General features: G+C 38.9%; 1 long non-coding RNA gene across 1 annotated transcript; it reads right to left on the reverse strand.

The window, feature by feature from the left end:
- Positions 1 to 4,739: 4,739 nt before the first annotated feature.
- LOC108954671 lies at positions 4,740 to 5,919 on the reverse strand. The gene is made up of 3 exons (XR_005552917.1): positions 5,768 to 5,919; positions 5,535 to 5,624; positions 4,740 to 5,026 (listed from the first exon to the last, which is right to left on the reverse strand). It is a non-coding gene; the product is annotated as an uncharacterized LOC108954671 (long non-coding RNA).
- Positions 5,920 to 14,213: the final 8,294 nt, after the last annotated feature.

The following is a 14,213-nucleotide window of genomic DNA, read 5'->3' on the forward strand; positions in this document are numbered from 1 at the left end:
GCTTGAGGTTCAAGCTCAAGCCATGGTGCAGCGCATTCTCTCTCTTGGCCAGCGTGGGAATCATTCTTCTTCGTCGTCGGAGATTGTAAGCGTGCGCAATTAGCTTTGTTTGAGCTCATTGATTGTTGTAGAGTGTCACAGTGCTCTGTCTCTAGTTCGAAAGATGGTTTCGCTCGAATTTTTTGAGCAGAAAATCTACGACTCATTGTGTATCCATAACTCGCCATAAATCAAACGATGAGAGCATTGACAAAATTACCAACCATCTAGATGACATTTATATTATGAGACCGATTAGAGAGATAGTAGAAAGGGCTCTATTGCTCTTGGTCAACATGGTCAGAAAAGGCTGCAACAACATGAAGAGAGAACTTGAGATCTTAACCATTAAAATGTGAAGGAACCCTCCTTTGTTTTTTTATAAGTCATCGAGGGCTATAATAACAAGTGCTTTCTCGACCACTCATCGCATGATATTTTTGTTTTGATAAAAGAATATATTTAACTTTCAAAACATTGAATACGCATTACATAACAAAACTTAATGCATTCTGCAATGTAATGTAATCCTTTTGTCAATTATTCAAAGGATGCTTCTTTTCTTATTGTATGCGTGATTCGCGATTTTAATATGTTGGGTATACCATTCTTTTGGTTTAAGTATCTATAAAGGGGATACTTTTAACGTGGAAGGTTCGAACGAGATGGGCGAGGTACAATATCGAATCCAAAAGTGATATAGGTGAGATGGGGGCCACTAGTGCTTTTGCGAATGACTTCTTAGAAAAGCAGTAGAAGCAAAAGGGGAAAGCAAATATTATGGGATTTGTCAAATGTCCGCGGCGTGTGTTTACTGACTGAATTTGCGATCCTGCGGTTCTGTCCACTCTCCTTTTACTCCGTCGTCAACAAAAGGAATTGATCTCTCCCTCATTCCGTCGCATCGCGTGAACCGCACAAGCCGACCGTTTCGAGTTGCCATCTTTCCATCAAATTTCAGAGACTTTTTCGGTAAGTGGGAACAACGGTGATGACAAGACCGGAGCTTGTCATGTTGGGAAGAATGTAACGTCGAACCACGTGGATTCGATTCAACGGTTAGCGCCAGATTTGAATGCAATGAATCTCGTGTTCAAATCACTGCATTTTTGGAGGCGATTAGGGATCTTGCGCCTTTGAAAATAGGATCGCCGCCTGCCTTCCATTATGGTTTTACAAGAGGAGAGTAATGTCTAAAGAGAATATTCTTTATGAATCCTTTAATATGAACACAAATCAATAGTTTACCATCAGTCGGACGAGAAAGTTATTTAAAATGGTTAATGTAAGTCGAGGTTGATATAAACATATAGAAGAAAGAAAAAATAAGGAGGCTACAAAACGAATGCATTATCTATTTACAAAAGCGTTAAGGATTACTAAAATTGATTTACAAAATTGATTTATAAAGTGATGTGTCATATTATTATTAGAGTCTAAATATGACTCGTTCGATAAGTGGTCACTTACAATCGGACAATTATTTAGCTACATGATCAGAGATTTGAGTAGTATCTTTTTACTTTTGTGCCATTGTCTTTTCTTATCTTTCCTTTTCAACATACTTAACTCTGACAGTGCTGTTAGCTGAGTCATCTTCTTTTTTCTTTTGTAGACTCTAATTTGTGTTTCTTGGAGGTAAAGTAACTAGCATAAAATGTAAACGTAATTTCTTGACGACTTTTCATTATTAATTTACAAGAAGTCATCCTTTAAATATGTTCATTAATTATGTACACAATCTCCTTATTTAATGTTTAAAAATAACACCGATGTTGTGGTGGCCTAGCAAATTTTGAGCCGACAAGGCTCGGTCTTGCTAGGGGATGGCGATGATTCAATGAGGTCGCCAACCATCTTTTGGCTGGTCACCGGCCATGGCCAAGGCTGGTGATCGGCTAAAGGAAGAAGAAGAAGAAGAAGAAAAGGAAAAGAAGAAAAGAAATAGAGAAAAAAGAAAAGGCTTGATGGCCGATGCCGGCAATTGGCTGAGGGAGGAGGAAGAAGAAGAAGTAAAGGAAAAGAAGAAAAAAAAAGAAAAAAAGAAAATGCTTGATTTTGGAGTTGTTCACGGGAATAAAGAAGTAATTTTTTTTTCTTTTTACCTTCTTGATTCTGCTCCAAATTTATTCATGGGAATAAAAACTAAACTAAATGAATTTTTGTTTTTTTGTTTTTTTGTTTCAAGAAACAAAAAAGAATTCTTTTCTTGGTAGGAAGAGAGAAAAAGAGAAGCACTTCCTTAACAACCTTTGAGAATCAATAATGGCAAAGTCAGCTTGAGATTACTGAAGACAAGTTGGAGGGGGAGTTCAATTGTTCCACGACTAGTGGATTAGACTCATTCAATTAGTTTCGATATAATCTCGACTAAAACCGTCCATCCAGATAAGCAACTGACCGCAAACTTCCTTCGCTTCAAGCCCTCCTTCCTATCGTTCGGAGAAGCTTAACGCAGCCATTTAGTTTGTTGACGGGAGGGCAGACCAAATGGTATCGACGGCTTATCAAGAGCAGACATGGCGTCGTTCGATGTCTTTTCTTTTGCTTAGGACATTGTCAAGGCCAAAACAGGGACGATTACTTCAACAACAGCGACACCCGGCTCTGAAAACTCCCTGGCATCTTCTTCCTCTTCCTCTCTTTCTCATCACACACTCGCGCGCTCGTCAAACACTTCCAGCAGCTCCAGTAGTCATCATCACCGCACACCATCAGCAACAAGAACGACCGGCATCTCTCCCTTCAATCCCGAGTTTCTTTCTCACCGACGACACGGCCGCCACAACAGCTCAGCCTCAGCCATCATTCCTTCCCTCTCGTTTTAACTTACATTACTCTTAGCCGCGCTGGAGGTTCAAGCTCAGGCCATGGTGCAGTAAGGTCTCTCTCATGGCCAGCACGGGGATCTTTCTTCTTCGTCAGAGATTGTTAAGTGTGCAGCAATTTGCTCTGTTTTTAACTTCCATTGCTCTTAGAAACAGCGCTCGGTTTCTAGTTCGAACTATGGTTCGCTCAAAATATTTCAACAGAAAATCTACAACTAATTGTGTATCCATTACTCGTCATAAATCTAAATTCCTAATCTTCTCTATTAGCCTTTGTGATTAAAAGAAGAGAGCATTAACAAAATTACCAACCGTCTATATGGCATTTATATTACCAAAGCGATTAGAGAGACGGTAGAAACGGCGCTGTTACTCTTGGTCAACATGGTCAGAAAAGGCAGCAATAACTTGAAGAGAGAACTAGAGATCTCAACTATGAAAATGTGAAGGAACCCTCCTCTTTTCTTTTCTTTTTTTTAAGTCACCTCTGAGGGTTATACTAACAAGTGCTTCATCGACCGCTCATCATATGTTATTTGTGTTTTGATAAAAAAAATATGGTCGACTTTCAAAACATTGAATACGCGTTACATAAAAAAAAAAAAAAATTAACGCATTCGGCTCAATGTAATATATCCTATTGTGGATCACTCAACCGGCACCTCTTTTCTTATTATACGTGTGATTCGCGATGTTAATATATTGGGTATATCATTCTTTTGGGTTAAGTATGTATAAAGGGGACACTTTTAACGTGGGAAGGAGATGGGACAAGTACAATATGGAATCCAAAAGCGAGATAGGTGAGATGACTGTTAGCACTTTTGCGCATCACTAGTTAGAAAAGCACTAAAGCAGTAAAAAGCAAAAGGGGAGATCAATTACGATGGATTCGTCAAATGTCCGCGCATGTGTTTACTGACTAAACTGTCGATCCTGCCGTCTCTCCACTCCCCTTCCCTTCCACTCCTCTGTCGTCAACGAAAGGAATTGATGTCTCCCCCTTGTCTCATTCTGTCGCCCGGCGTGAACCGCACACGCCGACCATTTCTCTTCGCCATCTCTCATCATGTGACTTCCCCCAGGGAGAAAATTCAGGGACTCATTCGGTAAGTGGGAACAACGGGGATGGCAAGTTGCGAAGGATGTACGGTCGAACCGCGTGGATTCGATTTAATGGTTAGGTCCCTCATTCGAAAGCAATGGATTCTGTCGCCCGGCGTGAATCACATGCATTTCGAAAGGTATCTTGGGGTTTCGAAGCTCGGGAAATGGGATCGCACTATACCCGTTAAACGGGTGGGTTGGGTCGGGTTTGGGCCGGGTCATAAACGGTCCGACCCAAATCGACCCATTAACCCGTTTATAACCCGTTTATTACAATGCAAAATTTTTGACCCATACCCGACCCAACCCATACCCAACCCATACCCGACCTATTTAACTAAACTTAATTTATTATATATATATATTAAAAAAATGGCATTGCTAAAATAATTTTATAAAACACAAATAATTATTTTAAAAATCGAATTTTAATTATTTATTTTAAAAAAAATTATTATTATTATTATTTATTTTTTAAATATAATTTTTCTTTTTCCTTTTTATTTTTTTTTTTTCTTCTTCTTTTGGCCGATTGCCGGCCATGACAACGGCTGGCGGCCCGACCCATTTAAACTTGTTTTTAAAATAGATGTGGCATAATGTGTGTGGAGTCCACATTTGATGATACACACAATACCCGACACGTTTGGATCCACATAATCTAATCCTTGACAGAAGCCCCAAAAAAGAAGTTACATGTCAAAAGTGCATTATTGAAGCAAATATTACGTGCAACAAGATATTAACTATGCACATCAAAAACAAAAAAAAAAAATGCTGGATTATGTGAGTCTCAAGGGGAACTTAGAACTATAAAAGTTAATGTCCTCATTACTTTGTCACGTTGTTGCACAATCTCATCATCACTTGCATGGAACTGTAGCTTTCCAGTCCTATAGAGGCCACAAACGTATACCAAGAATACATCATTATATGTGCTACTTCACTATTAGTTAGCTGAAAATCAATATCAGATTACTTCTTGTAGCTTCTTCAATCCTCCTCACAAACTCTTCTTTACGATTAACATCCCGGAGTTCCACCCGGCCCATCTGTTTTCCACCAACATCAACAAGTACTTAAATGAAAATACGCAAGAATCAGATGGAATAACCAAATAAACACTGCAAAAGAAGAATTGTTCATAGTAAGTTGTACAAAAAGGACAAACCATTTCTGGGGTTAAGGAAGAAAGCTATTGAACAGATTAACAAAGCACACTCGACAGCTTTAGCAGTCACCGGAGAAAGTGTACACAGAACTGTGCTGGACATCCATTAAGCCAGAATCTACAGAGCACATATAATTTAAACATAACATCTGCTCGACCCCAACAGGAAAACCATAAATACATCAAGGCAACTCGATATGCCCATTTTTTCTACTTTTGCCCTTCTCCCTATCTGCTGATGGGAGAATGCAAAGGACAAGCAAAGGGCACAAATTTCCCCAACCAGAGACAAGCAATCCAATCAGTAAGAAGCTAAAAATTACAGGGGAAATGGGTTCCGAAATCCGTGTCCAGACTAACAAAACGTCACAAAAGATAAGGGTATGTACTGGCGTGAATGATCTTGACGCTGGTCTTCATGTTGGGCTGCGACCAGTTGAAGGTGATCGAGCCCGCGATCCCGCTCAGCCACAGAGAACCTGCGAATCCCACCCCCCAAGAAGAATTCATCAAAAGAGAAGAAGAAATCGGAAAAACAGAAGAGAGCGAAAACGAATCCGGCTCCGGCGCAAGGAACAGCTCCAGATTCGAGTAGAGGAAACGAAGGGACCGGAGAGATTACCGACGGTGCGGAGCTTGTGCTCGACGATGGGCGGTGGCAAGCAGCGATGAGGCGACGATGGGTTCGTGGAAGCGAAAGTAGCCGGGTAGGGTAGAGTAGAGAATCAAGATCGCGGGACGTGGGTTAATCAGATGAACCCATCTTCAGACTTTAATGGGTTTTGTAAATGGGTCTTAAACGGGTACTCATTTAAGACCCATTTATTTTAGTTTTTTTTTTTTTAAAACCCATCAGGGTGTCTTAAGAAATGAGGCCGACCCATTAACGACCCATTTATGCTTAAATGGGTCCATAAATGGGTTGCACAACCCATTTAACACCTCTAGATCGCACCGACAAAATATCATTGGCTAGATGAACAAAGCATGCTGACACAAACGCATTGAAGAAAGAAAAGTAAGGATACTACAAAACGAATGCATTACCTATTTAGAAAACTAGGAGGGTTGAGGATTACTAAAATTGATTTATAAAATTGATTTATTAAGTGTTGTGTTGTATTATTATTAGTGTCTAAATACGACTTGTCCAATAAGTGGTCACCTACAGCTGAACATTATTTAGTAAGATCAGAGATCCGAATAGTACCTATTTACTAGTTATTTTTTTGTCCTTATCTTATTTTTCCTTTTCAATAGACTTACATCTAGCCTGTTGAGTCATCTTTCTATTTTTTTAAACTCCATTTTTTTTCATGGCCCAACACAACAAACAAAAAGAAAGTTAATGGTGCGTTTGGTGATCATTTTGTTTTTGGGAATAATTTTTGTTCAATGATGGTTTTTTTTTTATATTTAAATTATGTTCCTATTTTCTTATTCGATTCTCTAGACGAGTTTCTAAGTATTTCAAGGTGTTTGGTAACTCTTCAAAATTTATATTCTCAAAATAAAAATGCGCTTCGTACGACTCTCAAATTTTTTTGTGACTTAGAATTTCTTTTAATTTTTACATAATTTTATCACATTTTTCTCTTTTCTTTTTCTTCTTCTTCCTTTAGATCGGCAACCTCATTGGAGCGTTGCCGACCCCCATTGAGGTTGACCTCACCCAACACTGGTGAGGGTTGTCCTTGTTGGGCCATTGTGAGGTGGGCCTCATCATGCAACATCGACCTCATGATGGTTGGCAAGGCTCCGATGAGGTTGCTGGCTATCGGCCATGGTTGGTGACCGGTCAAAGGAACAAGAAGAAGAAAAGAAAAAGCAAAGAGAGAAAAAAAGAAAAAAAAATGCTTGATTTTGGAGTTGTTCTTGAGAATAGAGAAACAACTTCTTTTTTTACTTTTTAATGTTGTTTCAAGTCTATTTCGAGAAACAAAAAAGTTTACAAATGGATTTTTATTCTTTTTTGGTTTCGGGGAACAAAAAATAGAATCAGCTATTGTTTGGCATGTTATTAAACGAGCCCTAACCCATTGGCTTCTTTTCCTAGTAGGAAAAGAAAAAAAGAGAACCACTTCCTTAGCAGCCTTTGAGAGTCAATAATGGCAAGGTCAGCTTGAGATTTACCGAAGAAAAGTTGGAGGGTATTTCAATTGTTCCACGACTAGTGGATTAGACTCATTCAACTAGTTTTGATATAACCTCGACTAAAACCGTCAATCTAGATAAGCAACTAACTGCAAACTTTCCCTAATGTTCTCGGAAAGACAAGGAGTACATAATGAGCCTAAACTTTAGCAGAAGCTCCACGCAATCATTTAGTTCATCTGACGGAAGGGTAGACCAAATGGTATCGATGGCTTGTCGTGAACAAACACGGCATTATTCTGACATCTTTTCTTAGCTTAGGACATTGGAAAGGCATAACAGAGACGGTTTACTTCAATAATAGCGACAGGTGCTCCAACCCCAACTCGTCTCTGAAAACTCCCTTGCATCTTCTTCCTCTTCCGCTCTAGGAAAATTGTCTAAAAAGTCATAAATCTATTGCGTTTTTATCAATTCATTCATAAAATTTTTAATTTTGCCAATTTAGTGATAAATCTTTTCACTTCTTACCAATTGAGTTCATCTAGTTAGTTTTGGCCAGAAAATGCTAGCATGAATGTCAGCAGTGCCACCTAGGACCGCTAGCGTTAACGTAGATAATTTTTAATAATATTTTAATTTTTTGAATTATTATTAGTTTTCTCTATTTCTTTTTTTCTTTTTTCTTTCTTTTCTTTTTGTCTTTCTTCTCTTCCTTTTGCCTGTGGTCGATTGGCCTCGCCCGCCACAAAGGCGAGGCTCGATCGAGTAAGGGCGAGCCTCGACAAGGGAAGCCTTCGCCTAGGTTCGGCTCAAAGAATGGCTCCCTTCAACCAAGCCGATCCGGTGGGGTGAGGGGAGCCCTCACCGAGGCTCGCCCTCACCAAGGCTAGGGTAGCCTCATTAGGCGTCGATCCGGATCGACCGGTGGCCGGCCACCGGCAAAAGGAAAAGAAAAAGCCAAAAGAGAAGAGAAAGAAAAGAAGAAGAAGAAGAAGAAGAAGAAGAAGAAAGAAGAAGAAGAAGAAGAAGAAGAAGAAAGAAATAGAAATTCAAAAAAATATTAAAATTTTATTAAAATTTGTCCATGTCAAGTGTTGACGGTTTTACGTGACACTACCGGCATTTATGCTAGTATTTTCCCGCTAAATTGATTGGATGGACTCAATTACAAGAAGTGAAAAAGTTTAGGACTAAATTAGTAAACTTAAAAGGTTTATGACTGAATTAGAAAAAGTGTAATAGGTTTGGGACTTTTTGGACAATTTCCACTCTCTCTTTCTCATCACGCTTGCACCCTTACAACAACCAGCATCTCTTCCTTCAATCCCGAGCTTCTCTCTCGCTGACGACACGGCCGCCACGAAAGCTCAGCCTCAGCCATCATTCCTTCCCTCTCGTTTTAACTTTTTGGCTCTTAGCCGCGCGGGGGGTTCAAGCTCCAGCCAGGGTGCAGCGAGGTCTCTCTCATGGCCAGCACGGGGATTATTCTTCTTCGTTGTCCGAGGTTGTATGTGTGCGGCAATTTTCTCTGTTTTTAACTTTCATTACTCTTAGAAACAGCGCTCTGTCCAGTTTAAAATATGGTTTAGCTCAAATTATCTGAAAATAAAATCTGCAACTAATCGTGCATCCATAACTCGGTATGAATCCAAATTCCTAATCTTCTCTATAAGCCTTTGTGATTTAGAGGATGAAAGCATTGACAAAATTGCCAACCCTCTACTTCTGGCATCTATGTTATGAAACCGATTAGAAAGATGGCAAAAAGGACGCTATTACTCTTGGTCGACATGGTCAGAGAAAGCAGCAATAACATGAAGAAAGAACTTGTGATCTCAACTATTAAATTGTGAAGGAACCCTCCTTGGTTTTTATAAGTCACCTCCAAAAGTTATAATAACAAGTGCTTTATCTAGCGCTTGTTGTATGTTATTCGTGTTTTGATTAAAGAAAAATATATATTTAACTTTTAAAACATTGATTCCGCATTACATAAGAAAAATTATTGCATTTTGACGCAATATAATATACCCTTTTGTCCATGCTCAAGGGCCGCCGCTTTCGCGATGTTAAATATTGGGTATACGTTTTTTTGGATTAAGTATGTATAAAAGGGACACTTTTAACGTGGAAGGTTCGATGGAGATGGGGCAAGTACAACATGTATTCCAAAAGGGAGATAGGTGAGATGGGGACTACTTGCGCTTTTGCGCAAGACTAGTTTGAAAGCAGTAAAAGCAAAAGGAGAGAGCAGTTACGATGGATTCGTCAAATTTCCGCGCATGTGTTTACTGACTGAACTGGTGATCCTGCCGTCCTGTCCACTCCCCTTTTACTCCTCTGTCGTCCACGAAAGGAATTGATCTCTCCCTGTTCTCAGTCTGTCGCCCGGTGTGAACAGCGCAAACCGATCATTTCTCTTCGGTAAGTGGGAACAACGGGGATGACAAGACGGGGCTTTAGTCAAGTTCCAAAGGACGTTGTGAAGAACCGCGTGGATTCGATTCAATGGTTACCATCTGATTTGAACGTGACGGATCTCGTACTCGAATCACATGCATTTCAAAGGCGACTAGGAATTTTGCAAATCAAGAAATGGGGTCACCCCTGGCCTTCTGTTATGGTTTTACTTGACTTGAGTAATATTGAAAGAGAATATCCTTCATGACTCCTTTAATATGAACACAAATCAACAGCTTACCATCGATTGGACGAAGAAAGTGATTTAGAATGGTTAATGTAAGTTAATGCCAATATAAATACATAGAAGACAAAGATATAAGGAGGCTACAAAACGAATGCATTATCTATTTGGACAAGTGTTAAGAATTACTAAAATTGATTTACAAACTTGATTTATTAAGTGATGTATCATATTATTATTAAAGTCTAAACATAACTTGTTTAATAAGTGGTCTCTTTTCAATCGGACAATTATTTAGTTACATGATCAGAGATCTGAAATCTACAAAAAAATAAAATAAGTGGTCTCTTTTCAATCGGACAATTATTTAGTTACATGATCTCTATTTGCTTTTGTGCCCTTGTCTTTCCTTATCTTTCCTTTTCAATGAGAAAATGTTTAGTAGTTTCAAAGCGCCACATTAGCTGTTGATGGCCATGGACGGCCAGATTTGGAGAGCCATTTGCGTCACCGTCATCGGCCATGGTGGCTCGTTCAAGGTGAGTGCTTTGGATGAACGGGGAAGACGAAGCCAGACAGAACAATTTTGCATCAATTTAAATTAATTTAATACTAGACACATGTAAATTTTTAAGTGGATACAAAGGAAAAACTGAGTGCCACATGCAGTTTGAAACCATTGAATATTTCCTCCTTTTCAACAAACTTCCTCTGGCACTGCTGAGTCATCTTTCCATCTTTGACTTCCCACGGGAAGGAAATTCAGTGATTTTTTTGGTCAGTGGGAACAACGGGGATGACGAGATGGGGCTCATTTCATGTTGCGAAGGATGTAACGTTGAATTGCGTGGATTCGATTCAATGGTCGTTAGGACCTGATCTGGATGCAACGGATCTCGTAGTCAACTCACGAGTATTTCTAGAGGTGATTAGAGATTTCGCGATTGGAAAAATAGGATCGCCCCTGACCTTACGTTATAGTTTTACGTGACTTGACTAATATTGAAGATGGATATTCTTCATGACTTCTTTAGTATGAACACAAACCAATGACTTACCATTGATTGGACGGACAAAGAAAGTGAATTAGAATGATTAATGTAAGCTAATGTCAATATAGACACACAAAAGAAAAAGAAATAAGGAGGCTACAAAACAAATGAATTATCTATTTAGAAAAGTGTTAAGAATTACTAAAATTTATTTACAAAATTTATTTATTATTTATTGATGTGTCGTGTTATTATTAATGTCTAAATACGACTCGTTTAATAAGCGATCACTTTACAATCGAATAGTTTATATTTGCTTTTGTCCCCTTGTCTTTTATTTATCTTTCCTTTTCAACAAATTGACCCCTGGCACTACTGAGGCATCTCTCCATCATATGACTTCCCGCAGGAATGAAATTCAGAGAATTCTTTGGTAAGTGGGAACGAAGGGGATGACAACTCCAAGACGGGCTCTTGTCATGTTGCGAAGAATGTAATGTCGAATGCGTGGATTAGATTTAGTGGTTAGGCCCCTCATTCGAAAGCAATGGATTTCGTGCTCGAATCACACGCATTTCGAAAGGCATTTTGGGATTTTGCGACTCCGGAAATGAGACTGCCCCACCTTCTGTTACGATTTTCCATGACTTGAGTAGTATTGAAAGAAAATATTTTTCACGACTCCTTTATTACGAACAAAAACCAACAAAATATCATCGGTTAGACGAATAAAGTATGCTGATACAAACGCATAGAAGAAAGAAAAAAGAGGATGCTACAAAACAAATGCATTATCTATTTATAAAACTAAAAGTGTTAAAGATTACTAAAATTGATTTATTAAGTAAAATGTGTCATATTATTGTTAGTATCTATATACGACCTGTCCAATTAGTGGTCACTTACAGCTAAATATTATTTAGTAAGATTAGAGATCCGAATGGTATCCATTTGCCAGTTCAAGTTGCTTTTTTGCCCTTATCTTATATTTTCTTTTCAATAGACTTACCTGTAGCATTGTTGTGTCATCTTTTTGTTTTTTAAGACTCCATTTTTTTTTTTTTTTTTGCTTGGCCCAAGACATTAAATAAGAAGAAAGTTAAGAGTGCATTGCATAACCTTTATGCTCTTAGGAACCCTCTTTTTCTTTTTTCTTAAGTCACCTCCAAGAGAGTTATAATAGCAAGTGCTTCCTTAATCGCTTGTCATATGTTATTTGTGTTTTGATAAATAAAAATATGTTCGACTACTTTCGAAATTCTGCATTACATAAGAAAAATTAACGCATTTGATGCAATATAATATACCCTATTGTTGATCACTCAATGGGCGCCGCTTTTCTTATCATATGCACGATTCTCGATGTTAAATATTGGGTATACCTTTCTTTTAGATTAAGCATAGAGCAGGCACTTTTAACGTGGAAGGTTCGAAGGAGATGGGGGCAAGTACAACATGGATTCCAAAAGGGAGATAGGTGAGATGGGCACTACTTGCGCTTTTGCGCATGACTAGTTTGAAAGAAGTAAAAGCAAAAGGAGAGAGCAGTTACGATGGATTCGTCAAATGTCCGAGGCGTGTGTTTACCGACTTAAACTATCGATCCTGCCGTTCTGTCCTCTCCCCTTTTACTCCTCTGTCGTCCACGAAAGCAATTGATCTCTCCCTGTTCTCATTCTGTCGCACGGTGTGAACCGCGCAAACCGACCATTTCTCTTTGGTAAGTGTGAACAACGGGGATGATAAGACGAGGCCCTTGTCATGTTGCGAAGAACCGCGTGGATTTCGATTCAATGGTTAGCATCTGATTTGAATGTAACGGATCTCATACTTGAATCACGTGCATTTCGAGAGGCGACTGGGGATTTCGCGACTCAAAAAATGGGATCGCCCCTGGACTTCCGTTATGGTTTTACTTGACTTGAGTGAAATCGAAAAAGAGTATCCTTCACGACTCCTTTAATATGAACACAAACCAACAACTTACCATCGATTGGACGAAGAAAGCGATTTAAAATGGTTAATGTGAGTTAATGTCGATATAAATACATAGAAGAAAAGCAAATGAGGGGGCTATAAAATGAATGAGTCATCTATTTAGACAAGTGTTAAGAATTACTAAAATTGATTTATTAAGTGATGTATCATATTATTATTAAAGTCTAAATATAACTCGTTTAATAAGTGGTCGCTTTACAATCGGACAATTATTTAGTTACATGATTAGAGATCTAAATAGTATCTATTTGCTTTTGTGCCCTTGTCTTTCCTTTATCTTTCCTTCTCAATGATAAAATATTCAATAGTTTCAAACGCCACATCAACTGCTAATGTGGCGTGCATTTTTTCCTCGCATCCAGTCATATTTTGACACATGTCTGTTGACATGTAATTTTTTTTTTTTAAAAAAAAGAACTTCTTGCTCATCCGGCCATGGACATCAAACTAGCCGTCGGCCACCCGTGAACATCGTAGCTCCGAGTCGGGCCTCCAAATTTAGCCGAGTCGTGGCCTTGAAGCGGCACTGGATCTAGTGTATCTTCACTTGCTTCGAGCTCGTCCATGGCCGCCTCCAGATCTGGTCGAGTTCGACTTCATGCCGAAAATCGTCTGCCTTAAAATGGTTCGAGCTCAACGACTCCTCCCTGGCCATCGAGATCTTGGTCACAACGTCAAGCTTGCTAGCCATAGAAAGCTGTCACCTTCAAATCCAAGGTGAGTGCTTTGGACAAACGAGGAAGACGAAGCCAAACAGAACAATTCCGCATCAATTTAAATTAATTTAATCCTAGATATGTGTAAATTTTTAAGTGGATATAAAGGAAAAAATGAGTGCCACATCAATTAGCGATGTGGCAGTTTGAAACAACTGAATACTTTCCTCCATTTCAACAGACTTACCTCAATCGACCAAAAAAAAAAAAAAAAAAACAGACTTACCTCTGGCACTGCTGAGTCATCTTTCCATCATATGACTTCCCACGGGAAGGAAATTCAGGGACTTTTTTGGTAAGTGGGAACAACGGGGATGACAAGATAGGGCTCTTGTCATGTTGCAAAGGATGTAACATCACACTGTCTGGATTCTATTCAACGGTTTTTAGGACCTGATTTGGATGCAATGGATTACCTACTTGAATCACGCGTATTTCTAGAGGCGATAGGAGATTTTGCGACTGAAAAAATAGAATCGTCCTGACCTTCCATTATGGTTTTACGTGACTTGACCGATATCGAAGAATAATGTTCTTCATGACTTTTTTAGTATGAACACAAACCAATAGCTTACCATTGATTGGACGGATGAAGAAAGTGATTTAGAATGATTAATGTAA

Source organism: Eucalyptus grandis, chromosome 7 (genome assembly GCF_016545825.1).
Source record: "Eucalyptus grandis isolate ANBG69807.140 chromosome 7, ASM1654582v1, whole genome shotgun sequence".
NCBI classification, from domain to species: Eukaryota; Viridiplantae; Streptophyta; class Magnoliopsida; order Myrtales; family Myrtaceae; genus Eucalyptus; species Eucalyptus grandis.